The sequence below is a fragment of the Puma concolor genome, chromosome C1 (assembly GCF_028749965.1).
Source record: "Puma concolor isolate L17-30 chromosome C1, mPumCon1.1.hap2, whole genome shotgun sequence".
Classification (NCBI taxonomy): Eukaryota; Metazoa; Chordata; class Mammalia; order Carnivora; family Felidae; genus Puma; species Puma concolor.
Genome location: NC_141674.1, coordinates 59,825,105 through 59,848,718, shown reverse-complemented (window position 1 = coordinate 59,848,718; position 23,614 = coordinate 59,825,105). Strand labels below are relative to the sequence as shown.

The window sequence follows — 23,614 nt, the reverse complement described above, 5'->3', positions numbered from 1 at the left end:
GACTATAATTTGTTTATGAAAAAGTTAGGAGTCATCAAATTATATAAGCCATGGAGTTAATAGTATACTAAATGATGCCTAAGGAAAATAAGCATAATTTTATTTTGTATTCTGGCATTTAAGGAATTTTGCCTCAATGGGAACATTTTTGCATTTCTACAAAACATATAGTTCATTTTAATAAAAAGTAATTTTATAAGAGCTGTTTCCAGACCGAGTTGAATTTACTACTGTGACCTAGGCAATAAAATTAACCAAAATTAGATTTCTGCTTATTTCTAAGTCTGGGAAAAGCAGACCTTAATGATGGAACAAATGTTTAGCCCTGCGGATTAACTCAGAGACTCCTAATGAGCCACTAATGTTCATAGGAATGCTGGACAGAGTTTAGGATGGATACAAGAAATGAAAGTCCAATAACAGTAAAATAATTAATTTGAGAATCTGCTCTGGCCATTAAAAATCCAACTTTAATAGGAAATAAAGGAAACTTACATTTTCATTTTATGCTTTGATAATTTTCTGTTCAATATAAAATCCCCATAAAATTATATGTAGTTGCTTTTTATCAGATTCAAATTTGTGTGGCAATAAACCTTTTCTTAAAGGACCTACTTTATTAATAAATGCCTTCTTGTAACTTGAGCATAGAACATAAAAAAAGACACAAAGAAACTAGTAACATTATTTATACTTAGGACAATTATAAAAATACTCTTATTCAAGAACCAAGGCCAAAGAGAAGTTCCATAGGGCAAGCACAATGTCTTTTACATTGTAGGTCGTCAGTAAATGTCACTGAGTTAATTTGATTGAATGAGATGTGTGAGATTTTTTTAACATTTATATTAACATGAAAATACCCATAGACTATACTTGAAAACTGTTTTCAAGTCCATTTTGGTAATCTAAAAGGGTACCATACATGAAATCTAATATCATCTTTTGATGCCTCTCAAAGTGAATATGTACTTCCCTTGCTGCCCACCTATGAGAGTTACTAATTTCAGATTTGGGGATAAAGGAATCTGTGTGAATTTCATTGTTATCATTTCTGTGACGTACAATTTTTGGCATAGCTGGTATAGAAAATATATAATGTCATATAATCTTGATTGAACTTTTGTTTCTTGATCATGCCCTGTTTGGGGGTTTTCTTATTTTACTTATCAAAATTGTCTGTGGGGGTGCCTGGGTGGCTCAGTCATTAAGCATCTGACTGGTTCAGGTCATAATCCCACGGTTTGTGAGTTCGAGTACCATGACCAGATCTCTGATGACAGCTCAGAACCTGGAGCATCCTTCAGATTCTGTGTCTACCTCTCTCTTCCCCTCCCCTTATCATTCTCTCCCTCTCTCTGTCTCTCTCTCTCTCTCAAAAATAAATAAATGTTAAAAAAATTAAAGAATTGTGGAACACATTGAGGAAAAAATGTTTTCATATGTGTAAAGGTTTTCAGTTTGCAAAGTGTCAGTCAAAAATAGTAAATATTAGGTGCCTTAATGAACTTTTGTCACAAAAATAATTAAAATAAAAATTACATATCAAGAAATAGATATGGGATTTAGAAACACTGAGGCAACCTGAAAAATAAACTATCCACAATTAAACTATTAGGAAATACATATGTTATGAAGAGGATGACTAGATTAAATAGTTGTTTAACTTTATGCCCCAAATAGATTCCAGAGACACAGAATACTGTATCTAGCATGTCCACTTATGGACATTGTTGTGAAAATACTTTACCATACGTGTGTGTAAAAGAACTTCCCTAACATGTTTCTCCAACCAGTAAGGAACATTGTCAAAGGAGATATTGTTGAGAAGGGGAGATACTTAAAAAGTTTAAATTGATTGAAATTTGTAATTTATTTTGAAATTTGTAATTTACTGCGGGGCGGGGGGGAGGAAAGTATTATTTAACTAAGTGGATAGTGGTACCAGTTTACAAAATAATGAAAATGGGAAGAGATCTAGCATATTGAAAGAATGATTTTTAGTTCAATTTTAAATAAATTCAGCTTGAGGTGTGGATGCTTGGCTCTAAAGTTCTGGAATTCAACATAGAGATCTTGGATAGCTATAGATTTGGGACTCATCATGTTCTAAAAGCGATAATAGAACAGTGAAAATGAATTAGATCACTCAGAGTGGGGAAATAAGTCATTTGTCTTTTGGATGGTCTATTGCTTTGGCATAATGAATGAGATTTTAATGATATAAACAAAAATACTACAATGATATCAATAAAGAATTAATTTAATCTTTCTGGAAGGAGTTTGGGAATATTTCATATAGAGGATAACATTAAGACCAAGACTTAAGTACTCTTAGTACTGAAAAAAGTATTCTACTTATCAAAATTTTGAAAATGATGAATCAGTATTATATTCAGAGTCAGTCTTAGGATTAGTATCATTCTTTGGACCATGAGAAACTCTGTTAGTCCTTTCTTTATCTCCCTTGTTTCACAGTTTTTGTCTGGATTCTTTTATGGAGAAACAAATATTTCACTTTTCAGTTACAAAGTAAGCTTAAACATGCAAATGTCTGATTAAGTTAAATCTGATATGAATAAATATACATTTTGAAATCTGTCCTCTCCTACTTTGGGAAAGGGGTTAGAAAATTGGAAGATAGGGATGCTAAGGGAGAGGACATCTCTAATGGGGGGAATGTAATAGAAGGGGAAGTCTAGAGGCAATAAATGTCACCTTACATTTGTGTCATGAAAATGCTATAGTTATACTCAGGAGGTGTGAACAAATAGAAAAAAATTAAAAAGGTCCTTCATGGCCTACATTAATTGCACACACTTTAGTGAAAACTCTATTCATGTGGGAAGATAATAAAGGAGTACTTCAAAGAGGGAATTTATAGTGGACATTAAAGGATGGATGAGGTTCTACAATGTGGTAAATACAATGAGGATATTTCAGACAAAGTTATCATTAATGGCTCTGTGTAATAAATTTATGTGTGAAAGAAAAAAAGAATTAAGATACCTATTACACTATGGTCATGTTTGAAGATTGTAGGAGAAATGGCTGGAAAGTAGCTAGAGGTCATATTATAAAATGTCTTTGATTCCATGATAATGTCTTTGGACTTAATTCCATGGGAAATTAAGAGTTATTTGATGGTATTAAGCAGAAAATTGCATAATCAAAGTATAATTTGAAAACAAATCAAATAAAAGTAAGAATGGTGGTAAGGTGGTAAATTTATAAGTTCCTCGATGGCAGGGATCTTTGTCTTGTTCACTAAGTCCCACTTGCACTTGGTAGAGTGAATTACATTTTTTTTTTTACATTTATTGATTTGCCAGCAATAAGTTTTTACTCATCTGGAATTTGGTCTATGGTAAACAATTTTACAATATCAATGAGATGCATAGATATGTTGAATTGATTCCAAAACCCAAGTGACACTTTAATATTATTATTGTTTGTTGAGAAGAGTGATTGTTGAGAAATATTTTGGTCACATACAAAAATAATATTTTAGAAAGAACTTAATTAGCAATGCTTTATTCCTCTCAACTGTGGAAACAGCATTTTCTTGCTATACATTTTAACAATTTTATATTTACCATTCATGAATCATTATATTGATTTGTATTTATCCATGAAAATACCAATTATATATCGATTTGGTTCTATTCATATTTATATAAAGTGAACTAATGCCCTTCCTAGAATTGGTTGGATGTGGGGCGCCTGGGTGGCTCTGTCGGTTGAGTGTTTGACTTTGGCTCAGGTCATGATCTCACCATTTGTGGGTTCAGGCCCCACGTAGGATTCTGTGCTGACAGCTCAGAGCCTGGAGCCTGCTTCAGATTCTGTGTCTAGCTCTCTCTCTGCCCCTCCCTCGCTCATTCTCTCGCTCTCTCTCTCTCTCTCAAGAATAAATAAAACATTAAAAAAAAAAAAAAGGAATTGGATTGATGTAACTTCCATGCTTGTAAAACTAGATTTTAGAGCTTCAGATTACCCAAGTAGAGCAAATACATGATGATACGATGCTATCCTTGAATTTAATCATAGTATATAGTAAATGTTGGCATTTAGTTTTCTGCTCTGTAGGCCAAGTCTCTAACTGAGCCAGAGTGAACAAAGTGAGGTTCACTGAAATATTGAAGGTGATAGGAGAGGGCATTCACTAGGAGATAGGCGTTACTTTGAGTTTCTCATTGTTTTTTTCTTTTTGTGGAACATTAATTCTTCAAGATTAATCTTGGACATGGCATTTAGAGACAAATCAGCTTGGGAATACCTATTTATTATCTCTCTTTCTCATAGAGTCTTCATGAACATTAATATGCTAAATGCTCTGAGAATTCTTGTAATAAGGAAACCTGATTATTTTAAATAATTTATATGTATATTAGACTGTATTTTGAAGGGATGCCTGGTAACATCCCAAGAAAATAGTTCCATTGGTCCCACTTTGAAAAACACTGATCTTACTTCACAGATAAGGTAGAAAAGTCTACAGAGACTAAGTCTCAAATAACAGCCAGTTGGTTGTTAACAGAATAAAAACTAGAGTCCAGGTCTTCAGGTTCTATTTTCAAGCCCTTTATACCAATTTATGTTACCAAGAATCCTACATGCTCTGCAGTTAGAATTTAGACTAAGTGTACTTACATGACCATTAAAATTCACAGAAAGTAAAATAGGAATATTTCCTGCTGATATGACTGACAGGTATGGACAAAAAATTTCACAAACATTGTATAGCTTTTAAAATATCAATGTTAAAAACACTGATTTTCATTTCTCACTTTGACTTGAATAATAAATTTTTACTAATCAAGGGTCAGGTTACTTATTTCTCATTATTTTTACCATGTATGGAAAGAGTTCTCCTTCCCCCAGACTTCCTGCAGCTTTAGCAATGAATAGATTTAAGACAGCAAATGAAAGTTGAGAATTTAGTTTTGTAAGAGAATACTACTTCATTATTTCTGGGGTTGATGATGTGTTTTTAACCCCCTTTAATGAACTTGGGTATATTTGTAATTTATGTTATTAATAATAATTCTGAAAGATGATTTATTCAACTAATAATTTATTCAACCAGTAATTGTTGAGCACTTGGTAGCTATCAGACACTGTGGTAGGCTCTGTGATATATATTGGCAGTGAAAATATCTGTGTACTTAAGGAGCTGGTAATGAAGTTTAGATATTAAAGCTATTCTTTATTGAAATACATCAGCAAAATAATAATAATAATTTTGTTAGAGTATTGTTTAGTGCCCCAAACTACTCAATATCAGCTCTGACTTCTTAAAATATGTACTTATATTCTTGAGTTATACCTGGCTTACTGCTAAACACAAATGAATAGAAATTGAATTTATCCATTTTAATGATGTCTTCAGTGCCTCTTCATTTTTAAAACAGCAAATGTTCTGTATAGACCACGTGTGAACATAAGCCCCCACAAGGAAATGTGATTGCTTATAAGCCCATTATTTCATCAGCAACAGCATGGTTAACTGGTTATCTTAACAAGGCTGAAATTTCTGTGAAAACTAAATTTCATGCTTTCAGGCACAAAAGTGCGAGGCTGGGTAGCTCAGTCCGTTAAGCGGCCGACTTCGGCTCAGGTCATGATCTCGCGGTCCGTGAGTTCGAGCCCCGCATTGGGCTCTGTGCTGACAGCTCGGAGTCTGGAGCCTGTTTCAGATTCTGTGTCTCCCTCTCTCTCTCTGACCCTCCCCCGTTCATGCTCTGTCTCTCTCTGTCTCAAAAATAAATAAACGTTAAAATAGATAGATAGATAGATAGATAGATAGATAGATAGATAAAAAATAAAAAAAAGTGAAACTGGCATCAAAGATATGCATCATGACACATGCCACCATTGATGTACAACTGAGGTTTAGTTATTGTAACAAGCGTTGCCCTAATAATTCCTGATGGTAGACTCTTGGGAAAAGTGAATGCAAAAGTAAACACAAATTAAAAAAAAATTCCTTATTTAGTGCTAAAGCAGAAGATTGATCTAAAACAAATGACAAATGACTTGTACTGGTTCACTGGGGAAAATAAGGACTTGGACTTTCTTTATTTATGGGCCCTGGAGAACCAACAAGTGAGCAAACAATTTTACATAAGACGTAGGTGTATAATTGAATGGAGGCATTCAACTATTTCTTTTGTTGGTCTACAAGGCGGTCTGCTTTATCTTTGATGGCCAAAGCTGCCTTCAGAGAGTATGCAGCCTGTTGTGTCAGAGGGCCCCAGAGCCCTGAGTTCATTGTCATTTATATCTGTGGGCTAGGAAAAGGAAGAATATTAATATTCAGGAGTGTATCCATTACTATATAGGAGAATTACTTTCTATATAATACTGTTTGCTTCCCTTTTATGTTACTAAATGTGTCATTAGGCCCATGTAAGATCTGACCATGGTCTACTAAAAAATATATTTTATTTTCTGGACTCATGTACACAATTTTCTGTAACATACTAGGATAAAAAGGGTTGTTCAGTGGTATATGAGTAAATTAGTTTTGTAGTAGTCTGGAAAATATGGCAGAAAGGGCCAGGAATATGGATTCAATTGGATCTTGAGTTCAAAACCCATCTTTAACTATTTGTAGTCTGTATCTTTGGGCTGTTAACTTCCTTGAGATTCATCTTACTTTCCTGTAAAATATAGCAACAACAATGATTTTATAAAGTGCTTTTGCATATTTGATTAGTGTTTAGTATGTCATTAATGATGAAATGATTGTAATCATTATTTGATCATTTACAATGTGTGGTTGACAGCTACCAGACTACAATAGTTTTATTAGGATTGATTGTGTTATTGAACTTTGTATTTTCAGGATTGTGCTTATATGGATTTTGGTTTTTAATATCTTGATTCCTCCAGTTTCCTTTTTGGAAGTCAGAAAAGCATGGATTATTGAAAATAATTACGATTATTCCAACACTTTCCTCATCTTTAATTTAATGTTCACTTAATTCTGAGGCTATTATCTAAGTGAGTTATCCTGGTAATTGCTTAGGTCAGCAAGATTTTTTAGAGTCTTGTCATTTATTTAGGTTTATATCCAACTAAATTTAAAATTTTTTCATTCATATTTTCAAAGTCTGAATTTATGAACTGTAGTGCACAGTCTTTCAGAAACAGAAGCTGGAACTGTGGTAATCAGTATACCATAAGTCAATTTAAGTGAAAACCCTTTACCTTAAAGTAATTTCCCCCTTCCTTGGTTTGTCTTTACCATCTAAATATACCCACAATAGCTGGCTGTAAAGTAGCCATTTTTTATATCAACAAGAAACAGGGACATAGATTTTTAAGGTTTAAAAATACCCCTTTACACACACTAATTGAAAATGTAATGATGAGAAGAAAATAAACAATCTAAGCATTTTTCTTTTCTAAGCTTCTAAGTGAGTAATAAATAATGTCAGATGCTATCCTGCATTCATATATTTAAAATTATCCAAATAAGTTAAATGAGATGGAAATAAAGGATCTAGTAATTACATTATTTTGTGGACAAAAATATTGATTAGACTATTAAAAAAAACTTTAGTACAAAAATATTGGCTGAAGACAGACTTTGAATATAGTTTTTATTTATTTATTTATTTACTTATTTATTTATTTATTTATTTATTTAAATTTTATTTTAGAGAGTGCAGGTGGGGGAAAGGGATGAGAGAGAGAGAGAGAGAGAGAGAGAGAGAGAGAGACAGAGAATCTCAAGCAGGCTCCATGCTCAGCATGGGGCCTAGTGTGGGGCTCAATCCCAGGTTTTGACCTGAGCCAAAACCGAGAGTTGGACATTCAACCAACTGAGCCACCCAGGCACCCCTGAATACAATTTTTAAAGCAAAATTGTTGACAATTAAAGGATGCTTGCCAATTCAGCAATGACCAAATAGGGAATTTGTGATTTATAATTTCAAAGGAATTTCTAGTATACTTGCATAGTCAGAACTTAAGGAGGGAAGGTGGGTGGGGGGATGGGTTAAATGGGTGATGGGCATTAAGACTGAGGAGGGCACTTTTGGAGATCAGCACTGGGTTTCATATGTAAGAGATGAATCACTGGGCCTTATTTCTGAAGCTAAGACTACACTCTATGTTAACTAACTTGAATTTAAATTAAAAAAAAAAAAGTTGTTGAGGGATTTGAGATGTGAGTTGACACAGGCTTTTCCTCAAAATAGCAATTTTGAATTCATTTTGAAATATGGTTATTTCCCAATAAGATTAGACAGGTATATCTCACTCTCACCTTGTTTTCTGTGTTTAAATACAAAGTGGAGTTTAATTAGTGGCACTATCGGTGATTTGCTTACTATAGTTTCCTTCCTGCCCATTAATAGCTGATTGGTATAACCAACTCATTTCACAGAGGTCACTGAGCATTTGTTAGGTAATGGTGACTTCCAGGCATTACTGAAGATGAAAGACAAATGTTTCTCATTATTTGTAAGAAAATTTGGGGTTTGGCAAAATCGAAAGTATACATTGCCATGAATGGTTTCCTTTAATTATTGGACCAATGTGTATTTCAAAGAAAAATGAATACATTCATTTACCTATGACTCAATGAAATGCCACTTTTAAATCTATTAACTCTCCATAAAGCGCTATATTTTATAACTCATCTCTTTTTTCTTTTGTACTAGTACATGAAAAATAAAGTAGGGCTTAAAAGTACTGCACAGTGTTGATTTGAAATTCTGAAAACATGCATGTGATAAGCTCATGCTTTAGAGAAAGCAAAGAGAAAAGTACGATAGCTTCTTTCAAGGGATTATAATTAGAGAGACCAATTAGAGAAAAAAAAAGATGCATGTGTATACACAGCATGACACATATGAAGTCCTTTTGATTCAGAAGACAGTCGTAGATTAAGGAACTCGGGAGACAAGCAAGCCAGGAAACAATAGGCTCGTGTGCTTAGTATTGATTGCAAAGACAATTGTGAAATATTGGTAACAGAATAAAAGCTGAGGAAAGTGTGGCTGTATTTCAAACATGATTTTTACAAGGCAGTTTGCGCTTAACTAACTTGCTGGGCTGCTTGAAAATAATGCAGTGTGAAAGATAAGAGAAGTGGACACAGTACACTTCGATTTTCATAAAAGATTTTGACAGCTTCACGTGAGAGATTAATGGCTAAGGTAGAGAATCATAGAATAAACAGTAAAGAGTTCTTTACATAAGATAGCAGTTCAAGAGTAAAACAGAGTCTTTGAGGATAAAAATATTTGAAATACAAAGAATTTCAAATGTAGTAACCCTTAAAAGTTTAGGGGACCCTTCATGGTGTATTTCTAACGTTAAAAAGCCCTGCATGTACATTATTTCTCTTTTCTTTTTCTAATTTATTATTGCCATACATTTATTATGTGTAATTATGTTTCCCAAATATATACTATGTTAGATACAAATTATACTAAAAGCAATTGCTAGTATGTTCAGCAAGGAAATACAGATAATTTAAGGACAGTGAATCTCAGGGTTACCTTTTGCTAAGAAATGGAAGACTTTTTGCCCCAAACTAGAAACTCTAAACTAAATGACAAAAATGTCAATAATATTTAACTAAGAATATGTTTGGAGATCATCAAGTAAAAATTTAAAAGCCCATTTTGTATTTGTAAGGATGATAACTTAAAATTTCACTTTGTTCTGATCAAATGAAAACCAAATGAGTAAAGTTTTCCTGTGTTTAGACAAAACATTTGTTCATTTATTAAATACATTTTCGTTAGGTCTACTCCTCACTCACTTTTTATGTAACCTAGCCCCAGACTTTTTCTCACATGTTCCAGAAATTTAGGAAAGAAAATATTGCCATACAAGTGGCTTCCATTTGTTTTTCTGAGATAAATAGCATTTCTGCTTTCAGCGCACGGAAGCTAGAATTTTGCATTAGTGTTATTTTTATAGGACAACAAACAACCAGTAAACTCTGTAGACAGTGGGCATGCCCATTTGTTCCAAATGATATATTCCACTTTGAACCATAGAGGAAATCCCAAGACTCATGTGTATGCTTCGATTTAGGATAACCAGGAGCAAAGGAATTACAGTACAACAGGAGTCGTACCAGGGCTACCTCTTGTACTAAACCCCGACCCTGTTCCCTGACCTATTCCCACCTCATTCCTGTTTCCAGCACTTTGTGATTTCTTCTCTTTAATGCACCATTCATGCAATATTTTAGAGTTTTTACAGTATTCAAAACACACACCCATATATATATATATATGTATATACAAAAATATACTAATTTATATATTACTAATAAGATAGCATAATTTACTATATATAGTATTTACTATATTTACTATATTATAGTATTTACTATATTTATAATTTACTATATTATAGTATTTACTAAATTATTTTACTATAATTTACTATATTATAGTATTTATATATATATAAAATACTAACTATGTGACTGACACTGCACTCATTTCTGGGCCTCACAATGAATAAGTCAACCATGGCCCTTTACAGTTTAGCAGGGCCAGTAAATGATTAAACAAGCAATTTTACAGTGGGGGTTAATAAAGCAAGATAGTTAATGTGCTAGGGCCAATGCAAGCTTTAAGAGAGTTCTATTAAACTTATCTAAGGGGGCGCCTGGGTGGCTCAGTCGGTTGAGCGTCCGACTTCAGCTCAGGTCACGATCTCTCGGTCCATGAGTTCGGCCCCGCGTCGGGCTCTGGGCTGATGGCTCAGAACCTGGAGCCTGCTTCCGATTCTGTGTCTCCCTCTCTCTCTGCCCCTGCCCCGTTCATGCTCTGTCTCTCTCTGTCTTAAAAATAAATAAAACGTTAAAAAAAATTAAAAAAATAAATAAATAAATAAGCTTATCTAGGGCATGGAATAGAGATGTCAGGAAGAGCTTCCCAAAGAAACAGCATCTAAGGTTAGATGTTAGGTCTTGTCACCTGCGACAATTTAGTGAATCCTCATAAAATAGTCCTTTAACGTGTGTATTACTGTGCCCATTTTCAAGAATCACATGTGAAGCCTCAAAAAAACTGAAAATTTCTCAGGCTAGTAAGTGTCAGGAAAAACTGTGATTCAACCCCATGTTGCTCTAAATTCAGGGTACAATTATCCTTGGAGAAATCACATCAACATTTCCTCAGGTTCCAGTTCACCTTTTTTAGAGAGCATTAGAGTGGCAGTTTTCTTCTTTGCTCTTCAGGTTTACTTTTTAGAGTGACTTGAGAAAGTAATGGCAAAATCACAGAATTTTGACCTTGAGAAATGATTTAGTCATGGAGATGAGAAAATATGCAGCAATCCAGTAAGGGAAGGTCCAGCCAGAAATTCATGGCTGAAGTTTCAGCTTTGCAGAAGTCACAGTGGAATTTTACATCCCTCGGAGGCACTTGCTTTTCGGAGCCAGCTAGGCACTGAGATATGACGGGTCCAGCTGTCCATTAGATACTACTGCTGGATGGATTCTCAAGCAAGAAATGCATTGATGTTTGGGGAGGTTCTGGTACTTTCTGTAGGAAGAGTTTGGATGAAATGAATATTGGCTATATATTTAATTTTTTTCATCATTTACTATTCTCATAATTATAAATATTCATTTTTATTTCTTATTTATTTTAGCCCCAAATGTCTTCTCTCTCTCTCTCTGTCTCTCTGTCTCTCTCTCTCTCTCTCTCTCTCTCTCACACACACACACACACACACGTACACATAAACACACTTCTTGAAGCACACACATATCTCTTAAAGCAACAAAGATTTAAGAATAACAAAAGTGTTTGGGACAGCTGAGTAACTCAGTCAGTTAAGCTTCTGACTTTGGCTCAGGTCATGATCTCACAGTTCATGAGTTGGAGCCCCGCAACAGACTGTGTGCTGACAGTGTGGACCCTGCTTGGGATTCTCTTTCTATCCCTCTATCTCTAAAAATAAATAAATAAACTTTAAAACATACTTAAAATATGAAAATAAAAGAATAACAAAAGAGTTGCTCATAGAGAAACAGTAAATGTATTTTAGATTTCTCAGAAGGAAAAGAAACCCAAGAGATCACCAACACGTATTTAAAAATATTGAGTAAACAACAGCAACAAAAAAGAATAGTTAACCTTATGAATTTTAGCAAAATTAAGACATTATTATTAGTATTAACAGGCTGTATATTTCTAGTTTATTGATACCTGCATGTAATCCTACCTGCAATTATAATACAGCCCGTCTCACCCAAGTTTTGTTTTTAACAGATTACCAGCAACTCTAAACTAGAATTAACACAAAAGGAAAAGACTTTTTTAAGCAACTATCCTTACAAAGTAAATGTTCTTTATAAAGAATGTCTTTGGGGTGGGACACCTGGGTGGCTCAGTTAGTTAAGCATGTGACTTGATTTTGGCTCTGGTCATGATCTGATGGTTCATGAGTTTGAGCCCTGGGTCAGGCTCCATGCTGATAACTCAGAGCCTGTTTGAGGTTCTGTCTCTCCCTCTCTCTCTGCCCTACCTCCCACTTGTGTGTGCACACGCGCGCACATTCTATCTCAAAATAAATAAATAAACATTTAAACTTTTTTATCTTAAGGGATGCCTGGGTGGCTCAGCCAGTTAAGCGTCCAACTTCAGCTCAGGTCATGATCTCACGGTTCGTGGGTTCGAGCTCTGCACTGGGCTCTGTGCTGACAGCTCAAAACCTGGAGCCTGCTTCAGATTCTATATCTCCCTCTCTACTCCTTCCACCCCCCCCCTTTCTCTCTCTCAAAGATAAATAAATAAACATTAAAAAAATAAAAAAAATTATCCTAAATTCTTATAATGTAAAAATTATAATTTTTATGTATGTTCTTTCCTAAAAATGACCTGCCTGAGAGTAGATCTGTGGATGGTTGGTTCCAGGTCCTACCTCCTGCTTTCACCATTGTCTTTTACAACTTACACCATTGTCTTTTACAAAATCTCATGAATGTGCGGAAAAATCAAGGGGCATCACCCAAAGTGTAAAACCTTCAGGTCACAAAGGCAAGCTTATTGTTGTTGATGTTGAGACAATGAATAATTCTGGAGTCCAGTAAATCCTTTTGTAATTTAGGCAATTAAAACTTTACTTTCAACATAGCTACAGCTCACTTTGGCAGCACATATACTAAAGTGTATATATATATATATATATATATATATATATATTCAGAAAGATAAAATAGGATTATACACTGATAGAGCATTAGGAATTATTTTTGGTAATGGATTACCAGAATTACATCACTCCGATGAAGTTAAGGATTTGAGTATCACTATATCAGGACTCTTTCCATTCTTATAGTGTTATTTAGGAACACAAGGTTTGTCAGAATTGATTCTGGACCTTGATTCATGTAAGCAAATAGTATGCTCATTTGAGCAAGAAAGTTTTGCTCATATATCTAAATAATAAAACCACTTCATTAACACATCCATTATTAACTATGTCAAGTAAAAACAAAAGCTTAATAAATAAGTATCAAAATGTGATCTATTTCTTTATAATTTGATTAGTTATGCATTATTAATAATTGTGAAAATAAATTCATCCAGAATATTTTTCACTTAGATTCTTACAGTTACAGAGCTCTCTTAGATCCTTTATATGCTTAGTTTTATCACAGAGAAGATAAGGCACCAATAAAATACTTCTAAAATTTTGCAAAAAATTTACTTAAGATTATATTACATGACAGTAGAATGGAAATATGAGTTTGAAGATAAATAGAAACAATATCGCATTAAAAAATAGAACTTGTCCTTTTTTTTTAAGTGGATGATAGTGAATATCAAATCACTGTGTTATTTAGATTTCCATGGACACATTAAAAGTGAGAAGTAACAGGTTTATTATAAAATAACCATATTTATAGTAACCAGAAATTATAATTTTTGCAAACACATCAGATTATAATAAAAAATTAGGGAGCAATTTAAAAAGTAAAGGCGTTTACATAGGATATAAAATAATTTTAGGGACTGCAAAAGCAAAGAAAACAGTTGGTAACTTTTTTTTCCTCTTACTGAGTTTGGGAACATCATTGTGCTCATGTAATCTCCAAATAGAGATTCATATAATCATGTTCTAGAGTTATGAGGAAAGTTAACTCATAAAACTGTATATAATTATAAAGTATTTGCAGTTATATATTTTCTTTATAATTTTATAAATCTATATCCCAGGCACAGTCTGATTTGATCTTACCAAAATTGGAGTTACTTATTACAGGTGCTACTATTTTCATTTTGCAAACAAGTAAGTAGAGCTTTAACAGAGGTTGAATTGCTTGCCCCAAACTATAACTGGTAAACCAGGGAGTTGGTTTCTAAACATTAAGTGTTCAGTCTCAATATAACGTTTTTTTTAAAAAATATAATACCGGGGCGCCTGGGTGGCTCAGTCGGTTAAGCGTCTGACTTCAGCTCAGGTCATGATCTCACAGTTCGTGGGTTAGCGCCCCGCATCAGGCTCTGTGCTGACAGCTCAGAGCCTGGAGCCTGTTTCATATTCTGTGTCTCCCTCTCTCTCTCTGACCCACCCCTGTTCATGCTCTGTCTCTCTCTGTCTCAAAAATCAATAAACGTTAAAAAAAAATAAAAATAAATAAAATAAAAAATGTAATACCAAATTTCTTTTTTTCTACATATTCTGCTTATAAGATGGGAAGTTGAAGGTAAATAAAAAAGCCTTTCTGGAAGCTCAAGGGTGGGAAAATAGAAGTACTTTAAGATATGTCTCATTTATCTATAAAATTATTTCTTGTGATCCAGCCCTTTGCTATGACTATGTAGATAAATAATGTTTTGATGTATCAAGCCAGGCTCTACAAATGCTTCTTTTTTCTTTCTTCCACTTAGGTTTGGTATCACAGGGTTTTTGTTGGTGGTGATGCTGACGGTAGTTTGTTTTATTTTTAAACAAAGTTAACCATAGGAAGGTAGGTTAGTAATAGTTACTCTGATTTACACGCTTACCACATAATGGTCTCCATCTTGAACACCTTAAACAAACTAATATGATCCTCATAACAATCTTGTCAGATCAATAATTTTACTAACCCCCTTTTACAGGTGAGAAAATTGAGGTAAATTAATTTTCTCCAGATTCCACAGCTAGTACCCAAGAAAGCTGGCATTTGAACTCCAACATAAAGTATAATTAATCACTGTGCTGCCTCTCAAAGACAAATAATTTGTCTGTGTGATCTAGCAAAGACTGAAACTTGAGACTACTTTTTAACTTTTAACATCTTTTGAGGAAATATAATTAGTTTAAATTTGTTTGCAGGAAGCAGATGGAAAAAAAAGTACATTTTTTTTCCTCAGGGGCACATTTCCTAATTTATATTTTAAGGCATAGCTCATACTGAAATATGGTTTAGTCAATTTGCTCAAGAGAAGACAGATAAATATGGATTAATGGCTACTTTAGTTAATGATTGCAAGTCTGGCTTTAATTAATTGTGCTATGTAGCCATTCTTTATTCATAAAATAAAATTTGTGCTCAGAATATTTTTACTAGAAAAAAATTCAAGAAGAACAATCCAACAGTGACCAGCAGAATGTTTAAAGATCAACATAAGCAGAGAGGAAGAGAAAGAATAACTTTTATAATTCTTATTGTTTTCTAAATTTGAATATTCATTAATGCTATAAAAAAGTATCCACTAATTACTTTAACAAAAGAGGAGTATAGAACTTTTCTGTTTATCCATTTGGTGGTATATTTCTTATTTCATCATCTGTATTTATGTGCAAATAGAATACTTTCTAAATGACTTAAACAGAAAGATGGTTGATGGAAGGAGGTGGAGTTGCTGATATTGCTTTTAGTACAGAATTCCATTTTATTTTTCCCCTTGTTTTGAGAATGAGGTGTCTATACTTGGCTCCATCCCAAAAAGGATGTAATAGAGAGGTTTGCCTAGACCCTAGAGCTTTCTCTCAGTCACTTTCCTGGGCCTGATTGCATTCTCCCTCTCTGATACTGCTATTTTAAACCTCCCCTGCATGCATTCTGAATGTAGTGTTCATTCCCTTTATAGCTCCTGAGGTGAAAGTCCAACTTCTCCAGGAAGCAGCTGCTGGGGAGACAGTACTGCAGACAAATTCTCCACACAGCGGTTCAGAGCACCTGCCAGTTAACAGAAAATTTGAAGTCCTTCCAGATCCATATATCTCACATTCAAGTCCATGTGGGAGAAAGCAAGCTGGTTTAGTTGAATTCAAAAACTAAAAAGTAGAAAAGACAAAGCAATTTCCAATTTGATTCATGAGTAAAGCCTTTTGAGCAAACCTAGTCCTAAACTAACTTTTCAAATATGTAGCACCTCTTCTCGTTACATTCCCTGTTTAATTCATCAATCCTGCATTCATGCATGCACCATTCTTAATTACCTCCCTCTCAAAATGCTTTTGTTAGTGTTAAGTGAGATCATATATTAAAACATTTCCTATACTTCTTAACCCATAGTCATCATTCAGCAAATAGAATTTTTTATTATTATTATTATTATTATTATTATTATTATAAGCAGAAGATGATAGTTAGACCTCAGTAACGACTTTACTATTTTCTTCAGTCATAATGTACAGGCTCTTTTCACTCTGTCCATACTTATTTTATGTAATAAATGTTAATGTATATGTTGAATCATTTACAGATAAAGTCTTAAAGAATTAAAAATGTAAATATTTCTTAGCAGTGACCCTTCTAAACACAGACATGTATGCTTATATGGAAGCTTGATTTAAGTAAGTCAATGGAAAGAATAAGATAAAGTAGCATTATAGAAAAGCCTGGTTTAATTATAAGTTAAAAAAATTGATGTTAATGTTTAGAATTTAGTGATTTATCCAAATCCAACTTCTAATGATTTTTAGCCATTGAAAATGTTGGATTAAAATGTGTTATTAAATATAGTCTTAAATACTTTAAATAGTGCATTAACATAAGACTAGAAGGTATGGGTTTACACTCTCACTTGATCATACTAAAGTTCCCATCTTTTAGGAATTAGGTATAGTTTTGTATGAAAAAAGCAAGAAGCATTTAAAAAGCTTTATTATTTTTAGGTTTCCCTCCCTCTGTTTTACAATATTAAAAGTATATAAGTTGTTTGGGAATTTGGTCTTATGACTAGATAGTAGCTGATAATCTCTATCTTTCAACCTCTATCTTTCAACCTCTATCTTTCAACCTCTTATCTAAGCTATTTTTAATATAGCTTTATTATTGCAAGGAAGTGCTAGAACAAAATTTATGGGAAAAAGACTTATTTCTCTTGCAAAATAAGAAATCAACGTTATTTGGTATTTTGTTTTACTCTTTTGTTACTATAAGTAAAATATGTCCCAAACGACATAATTTCCATTCTCAAAATAAATGTACATGTGTAATTAATCATATTAATATAAATATTACTGAGGTAATGTGGAAGATTTAATGCACTTATTTCATAGTTATTTCCATTCATTACAAATTTCAGTAAGCAGGTCATCTGTGAGTTACCCCTTTGTAAATTGGGCATTATGATAGTACTTGACAGTAGCTATATATTTTAAAGGATTGTTGTGCAGGAATATATGCAGTGGTCTTACAACAGTATCTGGCAGGTAGTAATATTAATATACTATTATAGGTAACGTGCAACATTATGAACCATTACCTGCAGAAGTGCATTTTCACTTACATATCTCTTAAAAATACTCAAAGCATAATTCCCGTCATCTGGAGGTGTGGGTACTTCAGTAAACAACTAAAACTAATTGGACAAATTGCCAATTTTGTGGATTTACTTTGAGAAAGTCTCACATATCCTGCATATGCCAAAATAGAAAGATAATATTTGTTTCTGCCCCAGAGTGGTTTCCACCATAGTAGTAGGGAAGAAGAACTAGAAATATTAAATCAACCTATAGCATATGTAGTATGCTATATTATATATGTTATATATTCATATATTATATGCTATAATGTCTAACAAATATTTTATATAATTTACATATTATGTACATATATATACATATATGTCTATCCACATTCATATCTATGATATTTTACAGAGTGTTGTCATGAAAGACATTAGGAAGGGAGTGTCTTAAAAACAAAGGCAAGTGGGAGAGGGGATACAATTTGTTCTGTTTAATCTCTTACTTCATTTCGGCCTGGAAGCCAGGACATCAAAACTCTCTTTGTATGAGAAATTAGAATGGTGATTGTATGGGGTTGTGAATTTTTGATTTTTTTCTGTATGCTTTTGAAAGCTCTTCTGTCAAATTTAGAACTTTGTGATACAATGAACAGACAGCTGTGAAGGTAAGCTGGCCAGCTCCTTCACAGGAATATCATTTTCACATGGTTTAGTTTTGAATCCAAGAGAAGGAGCACTTTTCTCCTTTTATTAGTCAGTACCTTTAATAGGCGCTTTCATTAATCAACATGTCTTGAGAAAAGCTGGTCTCTTTCCATAGAGCTGAATACATCCTGCTGTGTGGGGTCCTGGTAATGGTGCTAAGGCTTATGATTTTGGAATGTGTTACAGGGAATTAGAGATATGAAAGAGAAAAATCAATCCTCAGCAGCCAGAGGCTTTTTTTTTCTTACTAGAACTTTAAAAAATAATAAATAACCTAAATATGCTAATTTCCACCGAACTTTCTGATATATCCACGTTTCAGATTTAATCATCACAGGAGGTAACGTCACATACAGTGTCTATTTGAATCATTCCAGCATCATTTTGATCAACTAGCAGCTCACCAAACGGGACTCTATACCCCCAGATTAGGACCTGCCCAGTAGTATATAGTGATATCATTTATAAATGAGCTCCTTAAAAGAGTTCAGGGACAGCAATGCCATCCTTATTAGAAAAGCAGTAACACTCTTAAGCCCAGGTTTATATATTTAACAACCATGAGACAAAATTAAATATTCAGGTTATTTTCTATACATCTTCCAGCAACCAGATGTTTGGAACTATGATTACAAAACATCCAGATGACTGACTGAAAATGTAAGTGTTTGTCATGATATTTGGCATGGTATTAACACAGCTTATGGTGACGAGTATATTTTTGGAGATGTTTCACTCATCTCCCAATGAAGTAGGTAGTCTAGCAGATTTTTAAAGTGGGAAAAAAAATGCTTTCAAGAAAAGCCATGCTATACTCAATTAAAGGATATATGTTAAGAAAAGGATGCATTCATTATTGAACATTTTTTATCCAGATTATTTCATTTTCTGTACTTCAAAGGGATCCTAAGATCACTGAGATCACTAGCTGTTAAAAATGTCCATGTTGGGAGTTCAGAGAGGAAAAAAGATTTGAGTTTGTGACCCAAGAATTGTTGCCCCATACCCACATTAATGATCACCAACCTCTCCCTCACACATTAATTCTTCATCATATAGTCGGAGAAGCCCTCACCCTTGCCGCTATCTAACTCTAGGAATATATAGCATAGTCTACCACCATGGTTGAGTTCAGGTGGACTGGCTTCATTCCAGACACAATTTCTCAGTACCTTTGTGTCTTCATTGTTAAAATGAAGACATTAGTATCTGGCTTTTATAGCATTATATGAAAATTAAGTAGGATAATTCGAAGTGCCTAAGTGCCTAGTACATCCTAAGCAGAATATTCAGTAATTTAAAGTGGTTCCTGAAGTATAGGGTCAAATGTAGTTCTTTCATATTTCAAGTAGTTATGAGCCTAGGTCACTTTTTTTTTTTTTTTAATGGTCACTTAGTTTTGAAAGAGAGATGGTGAGGGGCAGAGAGAGGAGGAAACAGAGGATCTGAAACAGGCTCTGTGATAACAGCAGAGAGCCCAATGTGGGGCTGGAACTCATGAACCATGAGATCATGACCCGAGCTGAAGTCAGATGCTTAACCAACTGAGGCACCCCGGCGCCCCAAGCCCAGTTCTCTTCTGCCCCAGACCTACCACTTAACTCTCTTCAGTGAGGTTGGTTTCCACTCATTGTCTCAGATTGCTTAGTCATCCTATAGATCGTATAGCAATTATTGTTTGTACCACATATATTTGCATTTAATTATATGCTATCATAACTTAATGTGGGCATGACTTTGCTTTCCCAAATAGGTTGCACTTGGGAAATTTTGATACACTTTTCCATATTATTATTTCTTCTTCTAAAAGTAATCTTAATTTTTGCCTTCATTCATCCATTCAACAAATATTTATATTTATTTTCAATTATATGTAGGCCCCTGGAATATACAGAAGTGACCAGACAAAGGCCCTGGATGTTACTTCTAGCAGGGAGAAACAGAAAATAAACCATCAATTGAGTAGATAATGCTTTTCTTGAGAGTGTTGGGAATAGTGGTGTTACTTTTGCTATGTTTTAAATTAATTTATTTTTGAGAGTAGGGAGAGGGGCAGAGAGGGGAAGAGAGAGAATCCTAGGCAGGCTCTGCACCGAGTGGGACTCAGTCCCAAAAACCGTTGAGATCATGACCTGGAGTGAAATTAGGAGTCAGATGCTTAACCAACTGAGCCACCCAGGCACCCCTAATTTTTCTATTTAATAGGAACTTGAGTAAAGGCCTAAGGAAGATAGGAATAAGTTATGCAGATATCTGGGGGAAGAGAGTTCTAGACAGAACAGCAAATGCAAACTTCCTGAGGCAATAGCATGCATGGCTTGTTGGAAGCCCAGCTAGAGGACCACAGTCTAGAACAGAGTAACCTGGAGAAGAGTGGCAGCTGGTAAGGTCAGGAAGGCATCAAGGGACAAGACTCCATAAGATCCATGACCACTGTCAGGATTATAATTTTCATATGAATGAAATAGGAAGGGGTATGGATGATCTCATTTAAACTCTAAAAAGTTCATTTTTGTTTATTGTACAAAGAATACACCATGCTAGAGGAGTCAAGGGTAGACACCAGAGATGCTTGGGCAATTGTAATAATCCAATTACAACAATTTAATTATTATATCTTCATTTACTATTCTGCATGATGGCTATTCATGAGTATACTTTATCATCCTACCTAAGTTACAAATTTTGTACAGGTCAGGATTCCAACATGTTTATATTTTTAGACATTAGAATTCTTAACACAGAAAATGTTTTTTGGTGTCCAAGGAGTGCAAAACTAAATTATCATCACTTCTCATCCTTCTTTAACCCCTCCTTACATACCTTCCCCACTCTGCTACACCCGGAATATCTTCCTTCCTTTCAGAATTCTTCCTAATACAGTGTGCACATGTCAGGCAGCATCTCCTTCTATTGTAAAGGAAAACAAAAAACAAAACAAAACAAAACTAGAGTGGGTGTGAAGAACAAAGATATGTTAAAAAGGAAGAATACACAGTCCTAATTCTTTTTTTTTTTAATTTTTTTTTCAACTTTTATTTATTTTTGGGACAGAGAGAGACAGAGCATGAACGGGGAGGGGCAGAGAGAGAGGGAGACACAGAATTGGAAACAGGCTCCAGGCTCTGAGCCATCAGCCCAGAGCCTGACGCGGGGCTCGAACTCACGGACCGCGAGATCGTGACCTGGTTGAAGTCGGACGCTCAACTGACTGCGCCACCCAGGCGCCCCCACAGTCCTAATTCTTAAGGAAACGTGTGTGTTTGACCAATTTCATATATTTGATATAATTATCTCCTAGTTCACCTTAAAACTATACATATTTTATATAAATATCTTATGATTTTATGAAATAGAATGCCATTCCTAGGTCTTGCTTTCCCAATTTGTAGAATTCCACTTATGGTAATTTTAGTAATTTAAATCTTAGCTAAATAGTGTAATTTGAGAATATTTCCACAGAAATCCAAGGAATTAATACCAAATTTTGTTTTGTTTTGGTTTTTGTGTGTGTGTGTGTGCATGTGTGTGTGTCATTCAAGGGTTTTCCTAATGTATGTCTTGAAAAGCTTTGGGTTGGGACCAATAACAATTATAAAATATAGTTACCCAGGCAAGGAGACATAAAAAGCTCCTTTTTCATTTTTCACAGTGTAGACGTTGAATTCTGTTCTTTGATGATCCCCGATATGCCAGAGCAGAGGAGTAGTGCTTATGCTAAGACCAGGAGTTATAACCCAGATTTGGTCTATGAAAGTTTTAGTATCTAAAGGCCAGTTAATCTCTGTGGTCTTCCAGATACCTCCCCAAATAAAAGTAAAGCTGTTCCTGCCTCAAGGGAAAGGAAAATGCCGGGCAGAGTATTCTAAATCAGACTTTCATGGTAAAATACCCATTAATAATTAATTTTCTGCTTCCTTTAGAATAGGACAGGTTAAGCAGTTGGTCACATTTAGTAAATAAGAAATTACTTGCAGTAATTTCTACAACATTCTGATCATCTTTCCATTTCTGAAACCTATTTTAAAAGTCTTTGATCTACATTAAGGAGGAAAGGACATTGAATATAGAAATATAAGACTTGATTATGAATTCTACTTTGTCACCTGCTAATAGTGTGGCTTGGGCAAGTCATTTAACCTAAACATTGAATTTATTTTTCAGTGATGAATTGGACATAGCAATCCATACCCCACAGGGTATGTAATGAGCACCAGACAGGATAATGTGTGAAGGCCATGAATACAGAGGTCACACAATCAACACTTGATGAGCCCATATATTAAATACAAGCATTGTAATGATCACAGTCCTAGTAGTGGTAATTCAGTTCTACCCAATACATGTAGACATGTGATCTTTTGAAATGGGAAATATGTCCCCTTTACCTTTTTCTACATATCATTAAGAATGACAATATACCATAATTGTTTAATTATGTCATTAAGGTGAGTTTTATTTTCTTCATTAATTACATAAGGAAAAGCTTTTCAATTAATAATGACCTTTATGACTTTACTAGTTTGGATTCTGTAGATGGTGAAACTGCCTGCAAATTAGATTCTGCAGTGTACCTTGTTCCTTATTTTTTCACCCACTGATTAGTTTTATACAGTTGGCAGCAGCCTACCCTGTTGCATTCAGCTTGCAATTTTGTAGCAATCTCAAACACTGTGTTCAATCCCCCAAGGTGTTCTGTAGAAATGCTGTCAAACTATTTCGATGTATGTGTATTTTCATTCTGTGGCTGTGCTTTGTACTCATTTAAGAGAACTAGTGTTTAATTTGTATCAGAACGTTTTCAAGATGAAACATAGAATTCCAGGCCTCAGCAAATTCACTGATATATGACCACAGCTTTCTTCTGTTGTAAATCATGATGTCTGACTTCTATTAGATACAAAGCTATATTTTTGAATCTTGTTGTAGAATACAACTTTGAATAAATGGCATCAAAATTGGCCTGAAAATCCACTAATTGTCATCAGGCTTGCTATCATCATCTGGCTCTAGTCTACCTTTCCAATTTCATATCTCACCCCTCCTACCCTATATCCCATGCGTGTTTGTACTTCCTTGAAATGTATAACTTTCTCTCACCTTCCTCTGGTGTTACCCACATATGACCTCTGTCTAAATGTGATGTCTCCTGTTCCTTACCCTTTATTCCAGGCATTTCCTGTTCCACAAAGCATTTCTCTATACCCCCAATACCCCTTCTGAGTCAA

General features: G+C 34.3%; 1 protein-coding gene across 1 annotated transcript in view; it reads left to right on the top strand.

Moving 5' to 3' along the window:
- NEGR1 (neuronal growth regulator 1) overlaps positions 1 to 23,614 on the top strand; it is an 862,121-nt gene that overhangs the window by 348,205 nt on the left and 490,302 nt on the right. The gene's annotated exons all lie outside the window — the stretch shown is intronic.